The sequence below is a fragment of the Bos javanicus genome, chromosome 8, assembly GCF_032452875.1.
Source record: "Bos javanicus breed banteng chromosome 8, ARS-OSU_banteng_1.0, whole genome shotgun sequence".
In the NCBI taxonomy this organism is placed as follows: Eukaryota; Metazoa; Chordata; class Mammalia; order Artiodactyla; family Bovidae; genus Bos; species Bos javanicus.
Window position 1 is genome coordinate 38,790,311 of NC_083875.1, and position 7,776 is coordinate 38,798,086.

Genomic DNA, 7,776 nt, shown 5'->3' on the forward strand with positions numbered 1-7,776 from the left:
ACAGAGAAGATAGAGGAGAGTGAGTGGTTAAAGGGAAGACTGTATGCCCTGAATAAGGAAGTCATGAAGTCCTTGGCAATGAAAAAGTTATAGGAACAGGACTCCGCTCAGGAGTGAATGAAATTGGGCAGCATGGAAGTGGAAATGTTAATTAAAAGGGAAGCTCTGATCTGTAGTGTCCAGGCTCTGGTCGTCCTTGTCCTCAGGTCAGAGGCTAACACTGTGTTTCTGCAGAGGGAAGACCTTGGGGAGGTGATCTTGGAGGCTTGAGTTAGTTCCTCGTAAGATTTGTGTAGGAGCCTGGTAGGCTGCAGTCCACGGGATCGCTAAGAGTTGGATACAACTGAGCGACTTCACTTTCACTTTTCACTTTCATGCACTGGAGAAGGAAATGGCAACCCACTCCAGTGTTCTTGCTTGGAGAATCCCGGGGACAGGGGAGCCTGGTGGGCTGCCGACTATGGAGTCACACAGAGTCGGACACGACTGAAGCAACTTAGCAGCAGCAGCAAGATTTGCATATTACTTCTCCAAGCTGAGGGGGAGAGAACCCAAGCCAGGCCCAATTCTCCTCCGACCCACCATCTGCCTTTGAGACCCACTTTATAGAACTAAAGTAGAATCCAAGCCCTGGGGTTGTTGTAGAAAAGGACCAATTCTAACTCCATGTTGGAACTTCTTCTTTGACTTGTTTTTCACTGATTTTGTTAAAGATACATAATGGCCTTCCTCAGAGGACCCTGCCCCTCTTGTTGTTGTTGTTCAGTTACTAAGTCGTGTCCAACTCTTTGCGACCCCATGAACTGCAGCACGCCAGGCTTCCCCGTCCTTCATCATCTCCCAGAGTTTGCTAAAACTCATTTCCATCGAGTCAGTGATGCCATCCAACCATCTCATCCTCTATCGCCCTCTTCTACTGATGTCCTCAATCTTTCCCAGCATCAGGGTCTTTTCCAATGAGTTGGCTTGTTGCCTCAGGTGGCCAAAGTATTGGAACTTCAGTTTCAGCATCAGTCCTTCCAATGAATATTTAGGGTTGATTTCCTTTAGGATGGACTGGTTGGATCTCCTTGTTGTCCAGGGAACTCTCAAGAGTCTTCTCCAACACCACAGTTCAAAAGCATCAGTTCTTCAGCGTTCAGTCTTCTTTATGGTCCTGCTCTCACATCCATACATGATTATTGGAAAAACCATAGCTTTGACTATACAAACCTTTGTCAGCAAAGTGTCATCTCTGCTTTTTAATATGCTGTCTAGGTTTGTCATAGACACAACTGAGTGGTTTCACTCATTTTCACTTTTCACTTCCCTGGTGCTGGCCATTCCTAGAGATGTTTTTCAAGACTGATGGCCCTCATTGCCTCTTCCTCTCTATTTTGCCTTTTGACTTTAGTTCCTCACCACTTTTCTCTGAGGTTCTATAAACGAACCTGGCATCTAGACCTCAACAAGATGGTGATTTTGAAACATTTGTCCGCTATCTTCACAGTCTGCCAGCTTTCCGAATAAAGTGGTATTCCTTGCCTCTACACCTCGACTGTCATATTTATTTGGCCTGTCATGTGGTGAGCAGAGCAAGTTGGACTCGTTAACAGGGCGAGGACAATCAGAGGCCAGGGCTCTCCAAGGACTCCCAGCAAGATGTTGAGGAGTCAGAATGTACCTGTGACATGGCCCACTCAGATTCCATGTGAGGAGCTGTAGTAAATTAAGAAATACATTTGGTCTTTGTCCTCAGTTACTGGCATAAAGCTCCTAAAACTTTGGAGGGGTGTCTTTTAAAAGTTATTCATACCAAAGTTAATGCTGACCTAAGGTGGAGTCCCTAGTCACCAGAAAGACCAAGTGATTAGAGGGCAGAAACTTTCAACCCCACCCACTGACCTCCAGGAGGGGAAGGCAGAGGGAAGCTATAGATTAAGCCCTATGAAAATTCTTGAACTACCAGGTTTGTTGAGCTTCTGGGTTGGTGAACACATTCACGTGCAGGGAGAAGGGTGCCCTGCAGTTCCAGGGATAGAAACTTCTGTGCTCAGGGCCCTTCTGGACCTTGCCCTGTGGACCCTTTCATCTGGGCGTTCATCTGTATCTTTTATAATATCCTTTATAATAAACTGGTAAACATATGAAGTATTAATAATTAAACTGTTTGAAATATCAATATTTTACTACAGATTTTATTTTCCTCCTGAATAAACTAGATAATCAGGAATTCTGTTTATTCTTCAGTTTTAGTAATCAAGATAACAAAGAAATGGCAAAGATAGATAGCAATGATCATTATTTCTTTGGACTGCTGTCTAGACTCTCCCCCCACAGTGAGTCTCTCCCATTAGGAAGCTTCCATAAGCCACTTATCTTTATCCATCAGAAGGCAGACAGAATGAAAGCCACAATCACAGAAAACTAATCAAACTGATTACATGAAGTGAAGGCAAAGGCAAATGAAACAGGGCAAAATAGAATTTTGCCAAGAGAACTCACTGGTCATAGCAAACACCCTCTTCCCACAATACAAGAGAAGACTCTACACATGAACACCACCAGATGGTCAATACCGAAATCAATTATATTCATTGCAGCCAAAGATGGAGAAGTTCTATACAGTTAGCAAAAAACAAGACCAGGAGCTGACTGTGGCTCAGATCATGAACTCCTTATTGCCAAATTCAGACTTAAATTGAAGAAAGTAGGAAAAACCACTAGACCATTCAGGTATGACTGAAATCAAATCCCTTATGATTATACAGTGGAAATGACAAATAAATTCAAGGGATTAGATCTGATAGACAGTGTGCCTGATGAACTATGGACAGAGGTTCATGACATTGTACAAGAGTTAGTGATCAAGACCATCCCCAAGAAAAAGAAACACAAAAAGGCAAAATGGTTGTCTGAAGAGGCCTTAAAATAGCTGAGAAAAGAAGAGAAGCAAAGGAGCAAAGGAGAGATATACCTATCAAAATGCAGAGTTCCAAAGAATATCAAGGAGAGATAACAAAGCCTTCCTCAGTGATCAATGAAAAAAAAAATGGATAAAAACAATAGAATGGGAAAAACTAGAGATTTCTTCAAGAAAATTAGAGATACCAAGGAAATATTTCATGCAAAGATGGGCACAATAAAGGACAGAAATGGTATGAACCTAATAGAAGCAGAAGATATTAAGAAAAGATGCCAAGAATACACAGAAGAACTATCAAAAAAGATCTTAATGACCCAGATAACCACAATGGTGTGATCATTAACCAGAGCCAGACATTCTGGAATGTGAAGTCAAGTGGGCCTTAGGAAGCATCACTACAAACGAAGCTAGTGGAGGAGATGGAATTCCAGTTGAGCTCTTTCAAATCCTAAAAGATGATGCTGTTAAAGTGCTTCACTTAATATGCCAGCAAATTGGAAAACTCAGCAGTGGCCACAGGACTGGAAAAGGTCAATTTTCATGCCAATCCAAAAGAAAGGTAATGCCAAAGAGTGTTCAAGCTACTGCACAATTGCACTCATCCCACATGAATACTCAAAATTTTCTAAGCCAGGCTTCAACAGTATGTGAACTGTGAACTTCCAGATGTTCAAGCTGGATTTAGAAAAGACAGAGGAACCAGAGATCAAGTTGCCAACATCCACTGCAGCCATGAAATCAAAACACACTTGCCCCTTGGAAGAAAAGCTATGACCAACCTGCTGCTGCTAAGTCGCTTCAGTCATGTCCGACTCTGAGCGACCCCATAGACGGCAGCCCATCAGGCTCCACCATCCCTGGGATTCTCCAGGCAAGAACACTGGAGCGGGTTGCCATTTCCTTCTCCAATGCATGAAAGTGAAAAATCAAAGTGAGGTCACTTAGTCGTTCCCGACTCTTAGCAACCCCATGGACTGGAGTCTACCAGGCTACTCCATCCATGGGATTTTCCAGGCAAAAGTACTGAAATGGGGTGCCATTGCCTTCTCCGATGACCAACCTAGACAACATATTAAAAGCAGAAATATTACTTTGCCGACAAAGGTCCATCTAGTCAAAGCTATGGTTTTTCCAGTAGTCATATATGGATGTGAGAATTGGACTGTAAAGAAACTTGAGCACCAAAGAACTGATGCTTTTGAACTGTGGTATTGGAGAAGACTCTTGAAAGTCCCTTGGACTGCAAGGAGATCAAACCAGTCAATCCTAAAGAAAATCAGTCCTGAATATTCATTGAAAGGACTGATGTTGAAGCTGAAGTTCCAATACTTTGGCCACCTGATGTGAAGAGCTGACTCATTGGAAAAGCCCCTGATGCTGGGAAAGATGGAAGGCAGGAGGAGAAGGGGATGACAGAGGATGAGATGGTTGGATGGTATCACCAACTGGATGGACATGAGTTTGAGCAAGCTTTGGGAATTGTGATGGACAGGGAAGCCTAGCGTGCTGTAGTCCATGGTATTGAAAATAGTCAGACACGACTGAGTGACTGAACTGACTGGCTGATTGTCTAGACTGAAATTCATTTATTCATCCCTATCTCAAAAGTCTTTCAGGCACCCACTATTCACCAGATACTTCTCTAGGCACTGAGGTTACTGCAGATACTGAAACATGCCCAAATCCCCAGCTGTATCCCTGCCTTACATTTGTTAAGAGACTGACAAGTTTAAAAAATTGTATAATATTACATGGAAAGTTGGTAAATGCTACAAATAAGTAAGAAAGCAATTACAGAGAAGAGGGTATATGGGGAAAGGATGTAGTATTAAACTGTTTTCCCTGTGAAGGTGCCTCTTGAGAAAAGTACTGAAGGAAAGAGAGCAATTGAAAGACCCTGTCATAGCAGCATTTCGGGCATGTTCAAAGAACATCAAAGAAACTTGTGCAGGTGGAATGGAGTGGAATGGGGGAAGGAGAAGTGGTAAAGGTGGTAACAGATGAAATAGGAAGTCAGATTTATAGGGCTTTGAAAACCACCGTGAAAACTCTGGCATTTTCACCAATTCACGTATGTGGAGTCATCTAGAAAGTCTTTATTTTTTTTAACCCTTTCTGTTATGAATTATGGTTTTCCCTGGTGGCTTAGGGGCAAAGAATTTGCCTGCAATGCAGGGGACTTGAGAGACATGGGTTCAGTCCCTGAGTTGGGAAGATCCCCTGGAGTAGGAAACGGCAACCTACTGGAGTAGAATACTTCAGTATTCTTGCTGGGAAAAAATCCCACAGACAGAGCCTGACAAGCTGCGGTCCCTGTGGTCACAAAGAGTCAGACAAAACTGAGCAACTGAACACACACACACATTGTGAATTATAATACACAATGAGAAATAATACACAATAGAGAAAAAAATGGCAACCCACTCCAGTGTTCTTGCCTGGAGAATCCCGGGGACTGGGAAGCCTGGTGGGCTGCTGTCTATGGGGTCGCACAGAGTCAGACATGACTGATGTGACTTAGCAGCAGCAGCAGCAGCAGCAGCAGCAAACTAATTGAACTTGAGGAGGGGGTCATGGGAACCTTCACCATATAGCTGGTCAGTCAGAAACACAGGAGATAGATAACCTGGACTTGCAGTTGGCATCTGAAGTGGAGGCAGTGTTGTGGGGCTGAGCCCTTAACTTGTGGGATATGATGCTATCTTCAGGTAGATACTACCCGAATTAAATTGTAGGACATTCAGTTGTTATCCCCTGAGGATTGGAGAATTGCTTGATAGTATTGGAAAACACTGTCAGAGTCAATGGCCATAGCTGAACTGGTCACAGAGCTTTGGCAATGTTTGACCTGGTTCTGGCCCCAAGTCCCTCTCACTTCATCCCCTGCTGTAGGCCTTGACCTAGCCCAGATTCTGGAGTAATTCACTATTCTGGTCTCTAAACTGGGAAAATACTTAGCAGGTTAGTTTTCTGCTCAGCCTAGGGTGGGTATGGGTGGTGATTTACCTGGATCTTATTCCCTGGTTTTAGTAGTTGGGATTCTAACTGGAGTTTTAGTAACAGGCACTCTGTATCATTCAATGACCATAACACCCAAACTACCTTAAGTTCTAAGTCGATTTGTTTGTTCCCCTAGTGCCTCTATGGCCTCGCTGATTCCTTACATTATTGGAGTTTATCCTCAAATCTAAGTGACTGGGCCTTTCTTTGGAGTTACTGCTTGCTAGAACTTCTGCCTGCTAATAGCCTTAAAAAAAAAAGTTAATTGAGGTCAAGCTCTGGCTGCTGGTGGTGAAAGATCCTCTCCCCACCCCACAGTGGCTATTGCTAAACAGCTGAACCTCTCAGATTCCAATCTCCTGAAGGCTCTGCACTCCCATTCTTATGTCACCCCCTGAACTGTGAACTGACCCCTGACCCTTCTCATCCCACAGGTTCTCCAAGTCCCCTCCTCGGGAAGCACCACCACCACCACAGCCAGTCCCAGTCTCCAATACCCACCCCCTCCCTTTTTTTTTCTGAGGACTGTATTTGTATGGGCTCTAACTTCTTCAGACCTATGGATGAGCTGTTAATCTCCCAATATAGTATCTTTATATCCATTGTACTTGCTTTTCAAAATGGATAGAGGAGATTCTATGTACTATCTCTGGTCATTTTCTCTGGAGACACTGAGATTTGAGGGAAAAAAAGAAAATGACCCATGATTTATTTGCTCTTTTCACAAGCTAAGCTGACCACCAAGTGGACTTTGGAATTGACTCTATGATACCTGTTGGTGTAAAACTCTGAACAGAGAGTGCTGGATTGCACCACTGAGGTCAGCAGTGGCCAGGGAAACCCATGTGAATGTGTCGTTCAGTGCCAGAAGGGTCAAAGTCAGCTGACTTTTAAAACTTTCTCTGTCACTGTTCCCTCAAGCCACCCTGGGATTTTTCCTCCCCTTTATCATCAAACATCTCCAGCAGATGATTGGAATCTGTGGCGTACCTTCCCACATACCTCCCAACTTCAGCCCTGCAAAGACAGGCTCTCAACATGGGGTAACTGCCTCTCAGCAGTCAGAGGGGTCTCCTCTGTGCCAGCTCCAGTGGATCTTTCTCCGGTTCCCTCTCCCCTGACCTCCCTGGGGCATCTGAGCACAGTACCCCTGATGTGTCTAATGTTTTTTCCTCTATGGTCTCCAAGACTAGGCCAACCTATGTCTCCTCTCTCTTTCTCAAGACTTTTCCTTGCTTCCTTCAGAGTCTTTGCTTTCTTTCCTCAAATGTGACCCTCAAGATTTGTTCTGATCAGTTTGGTTAAACATGTCCCCAGAGAGCTTACTTGGACATGATATTTTAATATATCCCCCCACACCTGAAGTAGGTGGTTCTTAGGTCCAGATCCCTAGATGTGACCTCTGATCCTACATTATCACTGACCTGCTGTGTCCTTTTCTTGAGTACCCCCCCACCCCTCAAACATAAAGGCAAAGTCAGCTTCCTAGCCCCTGAACTCGCTTTTCCCCTGAACAGCCCTTTTCCCATTATGTCTGCCAACATCCTCCCATTTTCTAGACCCAAAACTTGGGAGCAACCTTTTATTCTTTTTCTCTTGTCCCTTACCTACAAATTGTAAGGGTCTTCCTTATATCTTAATGATATCAAATACTATTTTTGTTTTAGGAAAAGATTTAAATATTTTCAGAAGTGTGTTTTTCCACCGTAATCCCCCTACACTAATATTAGGTTCAATTATATGTACTTACTTTATTACAGGGTCAATGTCTCCTTTTTAAATGAATGGATTATTAGTATTTAAATATAACCTTATGTACTTTTTATTTTGACTGTAAGGATGTTTCAAAGCTCTTCTCTTCTTTTCTACAA